This window comes from Ailuropoda melanoleuca, chromosome 1, assembly GCF_002007445.2.
Source record: "Ailuropoda melanoleuca isolate Jingjing chromosome 1, ASM200744v2, whole genome shotgun sequence".
Lineage (NCBI taxonomy): Eukaryota > Metazoa > Chordata > Mammalia > Carnivora > Ursidae > Ailuropoda > Ailuropoda melanoleuca.
The window spans coordinates 140925813-140938616 of NC_048218.1; the positions used below are offsets into that span (position 1 = coordinate 140925813).

The following is a 12804-nucleotide window of genomic DNA, read 5'->3' on the forward strand; positions in this document are numbered from 1 at the left end:
CTGGAAAAGATCTGGACTCAGAAGGTGCTCATTGTTATGTAGGTATGGACTACTTTTTTTAAAGGCCTGTGTTCAGCTAAAGGGGAGGGCTCATAATAAGGAAAACAATCCATTTTTGAGTAAATATTAACAGAACACCCATTTCATGCCATCTTCTGGACTTTCAGGAACATTAAAGAAACAGAAGATAATGATTTCTGTGCTCAAGGTGTTTACAGTTTGGTCATAGAATTATAATGAACACATGAGAATCAGAACAAAACCAAGACCTCCTCGCATCCCAGCAAAATAAACCGAACACATGACGACAGGTTCCACAGTGGCTTCTATGGAAGCACAGAAGACAGCATTGATTTAAGTGACAAATGATGAAGTACAATCTAAAAATGACCTAGTTGTTTTGCGAGGGCATTTTTGGTTGTGACAGTGGCAGTGACATAAGGACAGGACTGGCATTTAGTCGACAGAACCAGGGTTGCCAAACGTCCTACGAAGCGACTGCTGCATCATACTGCTCACAAACAGCTTGTCAGCCAAAAGGCCCAGGACGCCGGCACTGAGCAGCGGTGCCCGGATTTGAGAGCTAAGCAAGACCCACAGCGCCTGGAGAGTGTGAACCTGCCCGCCTTCTTTCTAAACCTAAAATCCTAAGGGAAACGGAAGGTAAAAGGAAGCACAAGGAAGTGAATTTATGTGTTTGGCCTTATGTAGTTGATCCATTTAAAATCATTTACCAATCATTTACCAGCTGTAAACTGCTGCCTAGAGTTTGTAGTTGAAGAGTCCAGCTGTAAAAGATCTTAAGAGCTGTTTACTCCAGCTATATCATTTTCAGATGAGAAGACTGAGAGTCAGAGAGTGTAAGTGACTTGTTCTTAGTCACTTAGGTGACTTATGTGGACAGGAGGCTTGCCTGGATGTTAGCTAATGTTCTGACGGTGATTTTAAGCAAGGTCTAGGTTCCGATAAAACATAGCTGTAAGTAAAAATACACCCATGCATATATCCCTACATATAGATAACACATCCCATATCTTTGCTCCCTGTAACCATTCACACTGCCACCTTTGCGCGCGTGCGCGCGCGCCCACACACACACACACACACACACACACACACACACACACACACACAGATGAGCAAAAGAAGACCACAATCAAAGAGAGGGAGCATACTTATAAATCTTGCAAGTTGAAGTTAGAGATGAAGGTAGTTGTCATGGGTTATGATGCCAGTAGCATTAGAAATTCCTCCTACTCCTCCCCCCGCCCACCCCCAGCAGAGTACCTTGCCCACCTACGCACCCATAGCTGAAATTCTTTTTAAAAGGAATGAAGCTTTTTATTCTATAATGCTTAAAGTTCAAATAATTCTGGGAGAGGTTACATTCTGATTTAAGTGTTCAAAAACTTGTAGATGACTGATGATGGGTCTTTCATTGGGAGCAGATTCTGAGAGGAGAGACCCATCAGACCCTCACAGGGTAATGGATGAGGGGAAAAGCAAGCGTAAGAGTTGTTGAAGTATCAAGATTTTTGCCTATTTATATTTGCCGGCTTTGTATTGGACCTGTCATTGGATATTTCTTCCATGACCGTCAAAAGACCATGACTTAGCTTACCGCCTGGTGCATCATGCATATTTTCTGGGGGTCACCATAGAGTCCTTTAAACCAGTTCTTTCCCTACTGTCTGTCTTCATGAAGAGTGTGGGGTGAAGAAGTGGAGAAGATCACACCATGAACTCAGTAAAACGCCGATCACCAGAAAATGGTTGATTCAAAGGGACAATTTTCAGCCTGAACGAATTCACTTTAAATGAATGCCAGCCTTAACTGAATTAAGTTGTGCTCTTTCAAATCCACTGCTGTGAGTTTGGTAGACAATTGTCTGGATTTTACATAGCTCCAAGCTAAAATCGTAGGTCAAACTGTGACCTCTAACACTATTTGAATTTCTAACAATTTTCACTGAGTTTTGAGTCCGCCAGCTAATATACAGACCCCCGTTAATGATGAGTGAACCAAAATGAACACTCAAATATGTGGGTGTATTTCTAACCTTGTTTGAATTCTGGGTTCTATTGAAAAACCCCAGAAGTTTATTTTGGTATTGTGATGATTTCTTCTTTTTTATCTGCCTTCAAGTACCAGGAGACATCCCTGCTTATGTAAATTTTGTCACTTAAGTTTCCAAACAACAGGAACAAAGAACAAAAATGCAGTCATAGAAAAGACACAGCCTTATTCCCATTAATATTGGAATGTCTGTTATTTTCAGGCAGTACTGATAGCCCAGCTATTTCCTGTGATTGGCTTTGGGAAGAGGTACCAAAGGTGTTTTCTTCTGACCTATCATTTGAGAAAACCACTCAATCTACCTAAAGCCCTTACTTTCCCTAAATTAGTCAAAAACCTTTGCTAGACCCTTCAAGTGGAGATTTGAAGGAGGAGGTACTCTTGGGGGGGCCTATAAAATAAATAGGAAACACAGTCTTTGCCAATTGGAGGAGACAGTCAAGTTGTTGAGGTTAAAGTATCACAAAAAGAATAATTATAGTCCAGGGTATGCAAAATATTGGAGCGAAACTAAGTGGTGAGTGGGATTTAATCAACTACGGCTTCTGAGCAAAGGTAATTTTTGAGAAGAGTCTCTTTTTAAATTGAAGAATAATTGACATATAGTGTTAAATTAATTTCAGGTGTATAATATAGTGATTTGATATTTATGTATACTACAGAAGGGTCACCATAATAATCTAGTTACCATTTGTTACCATACAAAGTTGCTACAATATTATTGACTATATTCCCTACACTGTACATCTCCATGTCTTATTTATTTTATAACTGAAAGATTATACTTCTTAGTTCCCTTTACCTATTTCACCCATCCCCCCAACCCCTTCCCTTCTGGCAACCATCAGTTTGTTTTTTATATCTATGAATCTGTTTCTGTTTCATTTGTTTGTTTTGTTTTTTAGATTCCACATATAAGTGAAAACATACAGTGTTTTTCTCTGTCTGAATTTCACTTAGCATTGTATCCTCTGGGTCCGCTCATGTTGTTGCAAATGGCAAGATTTCGTTCTTTTCTATAGCTGAGTAATATACCATGATATTTATATACACTATATATATAAAAAACACCTTTTTTATTCACTCATCTATTGATGGACATTTAGGTTGCTTCCCTCTCTTGGCTAAATAATGCTTTGACGTACATGGTGTGCAGATGTCTGTTTGGATTAGTGTTTTTGTTTTCTTTGGATTAATACCTAGAAGTGGAATTGCTGGATCATATGGTATTTCTATTTTTAATTTTTTGAGGTACCTCCAAACTCTATTCCATAGTGACTTCACAAATTTACATTCCCACTGACAGTGCATGAGAATTCCCTTTTCTACACATCCTCACCAACACTTGTTATTTCTTGTTTTTTTAATACTAGCCTTTCTGATGGGGGGAGGTGGTATTGTGATTTTGATTTGCATTTCCCTTTTCACGTACCTGGGGACCATTTCTATGTCTTCCTTAGAAAAGTGTTTATTCAGGTCTTCTACCCATTTTTTATTCAGGTTTTTTTTTTTTATATTGAGCTGTATAAGTTCTATAAAGATATATTTTAGATTGAACCCCTTATCAGATATATCACTTGCAAATATCTTCTCCCATTTAGTAGGTTGCCTTTTTGTTTGTTGACCATTTCCTTCACTGTGTAATAGCTTTTTAGTTTGATATAGTCCCATTTGTTTCCACTTTTGTTCTTGCCTATTGAAACAGAGCTGTCACATTAACAAAACAAAGGATAAAAATCATATGATCATCTCAGCAGCTGCAGGAAAAGCATTTGACAAAATTGCACACCCACTTAAGATTAAAACTCTCAACAAAGTGGGCATAGAGGGGATGTACCTCAACATAATAAAAGCCATACATGACAGACCCACAGTTAACATCATACTCTCAGTGGTGAAAAGCTGAAAGCTTTTCCTTTAAGATCAGAAACAAGACAAGGATGCCCACTCTTGCCAGTTTTATTTAACATAGTATTAAAAGTCATGGCTATAGCAGTTAGGCAAGAAAAAGAAAATGCATGCAGATTGGAAAGGAAGAAGTAAAACTGTCACTATTTGCAGATGATATGATACTACATATAGAAAATCCTAAACTCTCCACCAAAAGTCTATTAGAACTAATAAATGAATTTATTAAGTTTGCAGGATACAAAATCAACATACAGAAATGTGTTGTGTTTCTTTTTTTTTAAAGATTTTATTTATTTATTTGGCAGAGATAGAGACAGCCAGCGAGAGAGGGAACACAAGCAGGGGGAGTGGGAGAGGAAGAAGCAGGCTCATAGCGGAGGAGCCTGATGTGGGGCTCGGTCCCATAACGCCGGGATCACGCCCTGAGCCGAAGGCAGACGCTTAACCGCTGTGCCACCCAGGCTCCCCAGAAATGTGTTGTGTTTCCATACACTAATAACTATCAGAAAGAGAATTTAAGAAAAAAGTCCCATTTACATTTGCATCAAAAAAGAATAAAATAGCTAGGAATAAATGTAACCAAGGAGGTGAAAGGCCTATCCTCCAAAAACAAGACATTAATGAAAGAAGTTGAAGACGACACAAATAAGGAAAACAAGCACAAATATGATTATTGCAAATTATATTACTATACTTACACTCATCCTATTTAAAACACCGATAATGTGGGTTTAATTAAGTTTATTATTATTTCTATGTATCTTTTTATACCTTCCTGGGGTTGTAGATTTACTTACTTAAATTATTTTCAGGGGTTTCGGTAATATTCTTTTAATCTTCTTGGGGTTCTATAATCTTTACAGATCCACAAACAGAACAGTGCCTTCTCAGAACAGCTGGGCTTACAGGATCTGAGTTTGTTGACTGTTGGGGTCTTGGTTGCTTTTTCCAAAGTGATTCAGGTTTGCATCACTGGTTAACAGTAAGTTGGTTTTTTTTTTTTTCCTTAAGGGTTAAATTTCACTTAGTTATTAAAATTGAACTCGTTTCCAAAAAATGCGTCCCGCCTTAGTTTCACAGAAGCTTTCTTTGGAATCTGGTGTCTCTCCACCTGGCACGTTCTTTGTACAATATCGCTTAGGCAACATCGCATGGTCCTCAGTCTGTTGTCATGTTATGTTGACCTGCCCTGGTATTAGAGCGAGCCCTTGTTCCTGCCCCTCCTACGCTTGTGGGCTTAGGCTCTCTTCAGGGCCTGACCAATCATTGCTGCTTTGGGTACAGTTCCCACTTTTTCTGGCGCTAGTGGCCTTTTTCCTTACTTAATGCAGTTCCATGGATTAAAACCAACCATATCCTATTATGTTCATGCTTCTTTTATTTCATAAGTGCTTTTTGCCCTTTATATTAACTTTTCTCTTTTGAAGTCATAATGGTCTTTCCCTAACTCAACTTTTTCTATTTAACCATAATTTTATTTTCCTTGTGATGTGCAAATACATAATCACAGTTTGGCTCTTAGGAATCCCTATAGGCAGACTCCTTTGTCCATTCTAGCGTTGCCCCCTGGCATTTTTGAAAGGATCCTAGTTTTCTGGTAACAGCTGGATATTTCACAGCTGTTTTGTGTTTCCTGCCCTGTGAACTGGCATCGGATTACCATTCAAGGATTCCTCTTTTTTAATGGTGGAGAATTGGAACATAGACCAGAATCTGGGCTCTAGAGGTACACATGAAAAGTCAGTAGTGCCTCAAAGAGCTACTCTTCGGTGGTTGGAAAAATCTCCCTTTTTGAGGTTATGGGTTCCCATTGATTTTTCCCAGTTTGACATATCATGCTTCTGTCCTTTAGCTTTGTTATGGTATCAGCTTTTATGTGTCTTCAAGACTTTGTACTGCACCGAGCATGAGCATTCTGTTGTGGGAGGGAAAAGATTCTGTTTGGGTAGGGGAATGTTTTTTTTAGGTTGCTGACAGGCTGATAGAAGGGATCAGATGAAGACTTGGACACCGGGGAGTAGCACCGTGGAGAACCTGACTTCTAGAACCCTCTTGCATTGCTAGGACTCCTGTGTGCTCACTCTGCTCTTCAGGTGCCCTGAGTTCTTCCATTATTTTATTCTTTGAGCTGCCAGAAATTGCAGCTTTCTTGGGGGAATGAGTACTGTTCTTCCTTCATCTGGCCTGCATCTTTCTCTGGACCCAACCCCTCTGTCTTTTGGGGGTCTGTAGGGTGAGTTGCCCAACAAGCTCATGAGCTCAACAAGGCTGGTGCCCTATATCTTTATGAAGGGCCTGGATGCTCCTTTCTGTTCGGCTTGTGGATAACAGAGCTGGCTAGATCATGTTTAAGTTGGTTGTCCCAAATATTGGAAACTTGAAACTTTTCCAGAGCAGCCATTCTGTCCTATGTGGAAAATTCTAGTATAGATTACTTTCCTGGATGAAGATACGTGCACAACGCAGGTGCTGATAATGGTATTATTCACATAAACCCCAGGCAACGTGGAGACCAGCATTAATTGTGTATAACCTTAATTATGTGGAGAACTTGTTTGTGGGCTTTATAAAATGCTGATGGAGAAAACTGTCAATATCTGGTCATTTATTGATAATTGTCCTAAGAATGGTCACTTTTTCCTGGATCTGATACAGTCTATCAAATTCAGAAAATGTTATCCGCAACATGTTCCTAAGGACATTCTGCTCAAATATCAAAGTACTTCAAGCAGTTTCAGTAAAGTGAGCGTATTTGTTTTCTGTTGCTGTGTAACTTACTACCACAAACTTACTAGCTTTTTAGCTCCGTTTCTGTAGCAATCCAGAGATAGCAGACCTGGTTTCTCTGCCCTCGGGCTCCCTCGAAATCAAGATGTTGGGCATGGTTGTGGTTCTTACCTGGGGGTCAGAATCCTCTTAAGCAGCTCACTAGTTGTTGGCAGGAATAATTTTCTTGTGGTTGCAACAGGACCATCGTCCTCATTTTCCTGCTAGCTGTCAGCCAGTGAGCACTGTCAGCTCCCCCAGTGCTGTGCCATGTGGCCCCCATTTCAGTTCACAGCATGACATGTTTGCTTTCTTCCAGGCTACCCACATCACATCTCTCCTTTTTTTCCTGCGACTAGCTGAAGGAAACTCTCGCTTTGATTAGGTCAGGTGCACTCGGATAACCTCCCATTTGCCACATCACAGGATATAATCCTGGGAATGATAGCTCATCGTATTCATGCTCAAAGGGGAGGAGGTTGTTCAAAGGTGAGAGACATTGCTTTGGGGTATAGTCTTGAGCATCCCTGCCTTCCAAAGACAAGGGACATTAGGTGTCATTTTAGAATTCTGCCTATCACAAGGAGCTTGTCGTTTAAAAAAATCTTGTCGATAGCCTTTTAGGCATAAATATGTATGTTTATTGTATTTGTGTCAAGAGTGCTGTCTTTTTAACAGTAGCTTTTGGATAAGAGATGTTTCAGAGCTTCAGTCCTTTTAGCAATAGCAGGAAGACTACTTATTTGAGCGAACTTTCTCACACCTGATATATTAATTTGACAGAACCTTACTGAGTTTTCTGGTGGGCCAGGCACTGAGTGAGGCACTGTAGGAAAAGGCTGCAGTAATGTGGACAACTTTCTTGCCTGCATGGAACTGGATGAGAATATTCGGAGTCTCAAATGTGCTCTGCTCCTGGGGTACCTGGAAAGCATGGTACTTACTCTGTAAACCACTGTGGGATACCGATATATTTTAAAATTATCATGTGAAGTAGGACCTAACTAGCAAGAAATATGTTGTGAATGTAGCAAAGAAAATCACAACCATAGGCATGTTTCCATATAAATATACTATTTCCAAGAAGTTTATTTTATGTTAATGATAGTGTCCTGCTTGTATTTTGTTGTTTGTTAGTAGAGGGCAAAAATGATCAATGTGAAATGCTTAAGAATGTTTGTGAGAAATATATAAAGTTTAGGAAATTTTGTTGAAATACTTTTTCCCTTCAAAATTAGGAACTTAATGATAGAACACTTTAGAGAAGCTGGTTTTCCACAGTGCATAGTTCACACTGATTTTTATAATTATCAAGTGTGCCATAGGCAGGTCTATGAAATGAGAGGCTACCTGACTGAACATATAAATGTAGGGCCCTTAATATAAAGTATGAGGAAAGATATAATGCCTTACTTGCAGTATAGTCCGTAAGAATATCTCTTGCTTAAATTGTATAGATTCAGAGAATTTATCCAAATTTCCAGTTAGGGTATGTCTGTCTCCAAAACTTAACAGATAACCTTGCGACTCTTAGTTTTGCCAGAACTGTTAGCACAAAGAGTGAAATGAAAGATTTGTATGAGTTTATGTGATTTCATGAACTCGTTAAGAATTAAGTTCGTTCTTTCAGCTTTGATGGTACCCTTACAACTCTTCTTTCCTCTCCTGACATGTTGCAGTGACATTTGTCATTTAGCCATTGCTAATATTTTTTGCTGTAGCTGTGTTAGCGTACATGTGTTACATATTTATACTGCATAAATTTCCCCCATGTATCTAGAAAAAGGTTTTCACATTTATTTTCCTATAAATATAGAAGAAAACCCAATATTCTCTCTGACAAAATATATTTTACTAAGATAGTTCAATGATGAGATTTCATTCTTTTTTATGGCTGAGTAATATTCCAGTGTATGTATATACCACATCTTCTTTATCCATTTATCTATTAGTGGATACTTGGGCTGCCTCCATATCTTGACTGTTGGGGTGCATGTATCCCTTTGAATTAGTGTTTTAGTATTCTTTGGTTAAATACCCAGCAGTGTGATTGCTGGATCATAAGGTATTTCTATTTTTAACTTTTTGAGGAATCTCCATGCTATTTTCCACAGTGGGTTCATCAGTTTACATTCCCACCAATAGTGCACAAACGTTCATCTTTCTCCACATCCTCGCTAACACCTATTGTTTCTTGTGTTGTTAATTTTAGCCAGTCTCTGTTTTTTTCTATTCTTAATTGGTTGAGCTTTTACCATAAATGGGTACTGGATTTTGTCAGATGCCTTTTTTTGAGTCTATTGAGATAATCATATGATTAAAAATATCTATGTATTAGTTATTTATTGCTGCATAACAAATTATCCCAAATCTTAACACTTTGAAACAGCAAACATGGTTTATCTAACTTTTTCTGTGGGTCTGGAATTCAGGTACTCCTTAGCTGGGTGCCTCTGGGTCAGGGTCTCTCTCAAGTTTTGGTCAAGCAGCAGGCCAGAGCTATGGTTGTACTTGAAAGCACACATCATGTTGGTGTTTTCAGGCCCCAGTCTTTCTGCACATGTGCCTCTTGACAGGGCTGCCTCATGGCATAGCAGCTGGCCTGCCTTAGGGCAAACTTATCTAAGAGAGAGGGAAAGAGTACCAATACAGAAGCCACAGTCTTTTTATAATTATTTCTCTGAAGTGATATCCCATGATTTCTCCCATATTCTATTTACTGGATACAAGTGAAAAAGTACAGCCCACATTCAAGACCTGGGAACTAAATAAGAGTGTGAATACCTGGAAGTGGCCATCACTGTGAACCATTTTAGGGATTGCCTACCATTGTTTATTTAAATAGTAAACTTCACATTGTGTGTGTGTGTGTGTGTGTGTGTGTGTTTAGAGAGAGAGAGAGAGAGAGTGCTCGTGGGGGGAGGGGCAAAGGGAGAGGGAAAGAGAGAATCTTAAGCAGTCTCCACACCTAGTGTGGAGCCCAACGTGGGGCTTGATCTCACAACCCTGAAATACGACCTGAGCCGAAGTCAAGAGTCAGACGCTTAACCAACTGAGTCACCCAGGAGCCCCTAAAATGGTATCCTACACATTTTTAAATGTTAAGCCTACCTGGGATTAATTATACCTTTTCATGATTTATTTTCATGATTTATTATCCTTTTTACATACTATTGGATTAGATTTATTAAAAGTGTGCCAGTGATTTCTACATCTATATTCATGAGAGAAATCAGTCTGTAATTTTCTTATAATATTTTTGTCTGGTTTTAGGGTTGGAATGATGGTGGTTTCATATAATAAGTTGGGAAGTATTCTTGCCTCTTTAATTTTTTTAAAAGAATTTCTGTAGAATTTGTGTTATTCCTTCCTTAAATATATGACTGACTTTGCCAGTAGTGCTGCCTGACGCTGGCTTTTTCTTTGTGACAAGGTTTTTGGCTACAGAATTAATTTCCTTAATAGATGTGGACTTACTTAGTTTATCTGTTTCTTCTGGAGTGAGTTTTGGTAATTTCTGTCCTTCAAGGAATTTGTCTCATCTAAGTTGCTGCATTTATTGGCATAAAGTTGTTCATAATTATCTGTAAGTCTGTAGTGATATCACGCCTCTCCAATTTCTGATATTGGCAGTAATTGTTTTTTACATTTTGTCCTTAGCATTCTGGCTTAAGAGGTTGATTTATTTATTTTTAAAACGGTCTTCTCTGAAACAAACCAATCAGCTTTTGGTTTCCTTGATTTTCTTTATTGCTTTCTATTTTCTATTTCATATACTTACACTCTGATATTTACTCATTATTTTCATTCTTCTCCTTATTTTGAGTTTCAGTTGCTCTTCCTTTTCTAGTATTTTAAAGTGTAGTCACATTGCTCGAGACCTTTCTCCCTTCTATTGCACGCGTTTAGCACTGTAGGTTTTCTACAGTTGAAGTACTACTTTAGCTACATTCTGCCATTTTGATGGTTTGTGTTATTTGTTTAGGTCAAGATACTTTCTAAGTCTCCTTTTGTGTTATTTAGTTACTAGATGTTTACTGTCATACTTATCTTTTAAATCCCATCTGTCTCCTTTTTAAGGTATTCTCTTTATCACTGGTTTTAAGCAATTTGATTTTGATGTGCCTTCATGTTTTTTCTTTGTGTTTCTTATACTTGGGGTTTGTTGACTTCTCAGGCCGATGTGTTTCTATGTTATTATCATCTACTTGCCTCGGTGATGTGGGTGGTTTCACATCCATATCACATGTATTGCCTCTTACTATCACATCCTTAAGAAGAAACCATAAATCCTTAAAAATATTGAGTGCATCTCATTTACTTATGATAAATCGTTAGTTTTCGATCGTGGGTAGAGGAATCTGCCTTCAGTCTTTTCAAGGCAACTTCAGTGGTATTGTGGTTTGCTAAAAAGTATGATGATATCCTTCTCATTTGACTTAATTAAAATTCAGCCTGCACTTTGCAGTTGAGTCATACTCTTGGGACACAGCTGATGTGTAAGGTTTCTTTCTTTCTTTCTTTCTTTCTTTCTTTCTTTCTTTCTTTCTTTCTTTTTTTTTTAAGATCTTATTTATTTATTTCACAGAGAGAGAGAGAGAGCAGGAACAGATGGGGGTGAGGGGCAGAGGAAGCGGGAGAAGCAGACTCCGCTGCGGAGCTGAGGACACAGGACCCTGGGATCATGACCTGAGCTGAAGGCAGACGCTTAACTGACTGAGACACCCAGGCGCCCCAAGATTTAATTAAACTTTTATTTGGTTTGTTTAAAAATTTTTAAGGAAGGGCATAATTTAATTATATGTTCTTCACTACTTAAGCAGTTTTAAAAAATTACATTGTCAGACGTTTATTATACAATTCAAACAATACAGGGCATATAAAAAATTAGTAATCTTACCCTTTACTAGTTCAATTCCACATATCTGGAGGTATCTTATGTTAACAGTTTGGTGTGTTTTCTTCTATTGCTTTCACCGCGCTCATACATACACATACAAATATTTATGTCTGTGTCTGTTTCTGTGTGTCTGCATATATATCCACATCTGTATCCATTCATGCACATAGATAGATGCATTCCTCATGCGGAATCATCCTATGCATAACACTCAGATACTTTGTATTTTTATTTTAACAATATGGGATTTTCTTCTGTTTTCCTGCTTTAAAAAATAAAGATGTGGAAACTTCACAGCAAGAAAAAGAAAACTTTAAAAGCAATTTCAGAATTACCTTTTCTCTAGAGAGAACAATAAAGTTTACCTAGCTTCACAGACAAGCTAGATGCCATAAAATTATTTAATAAGAACAACAAAGTCTCCAGAGTATAGGAAGAATGAAAGACTTAGAACACAGAATAGAAAACAATGGGGCAAAAGTCAGAGACTAAAATAAAATGAGAGAGTGGGGTAGGCAGGGCCAGAGAATGAGGAAGGGAAGCAAATAGGGGTCTTGTGGATTTGGAAGTGTTTTTCAGTGTTTCTCTTTTTTGGTATTATTTCTTTGCATCCATTAGTTTTAGCATTAGAAGAAATACTGTTTTCAGTTTTTCAACATCTCTACCCATTAAATCTTTTGTATGCTCAAGTTTTATATTACAGTTTCGAGATGAACTTTGGATGGGATAGATTTACTTTTGAAATACATGGTGATCTTTTTCTTTGCTGCGTTAGCTGCTTCCATGATGACCCATCATTTAAAATGCCCATCTGATTTAGGTCAACTGATTTTTAAAAAATTACCATTATTAAAGCAAATTGTCCAACTTCCTAATGATTCAGGATGATCACACTTGCAGGCAGGTGGTAAAACCTGTGACAGGGTTCCAGAAGCACATCAGGACACTAGTAGTCTAAACCTTAAGCTTCTCATTTTACAGATAGCATTTTTAGTGTCTGCCCTAAATGAGTAGAGGTGGAATAATTATGAGGAATTTTTTCATACTGGGATTTAAGCTGGTATAGCTTTTATTTTTTATTTATTTTTTTTACAATTAAAAAAAATTTAATGTAGTAGGACTGAAGGTGTCTAGGACTGTTTTTTTTTTT

General features: G+C 38.0%; 1 protein-coding gene across 3 annotated transcripts in view; it reads left to right on the top strand.

Annotated features, from left to right (window-relative positions):
* Nucleotides 1-12804, top strand: part of CDK14 (cyclin dependent kinase 14) — a 546012-nt gene that overhangs the window by 111507 nt on the left and 421701 nt on the right. The window lies entirely within an intron of this gene.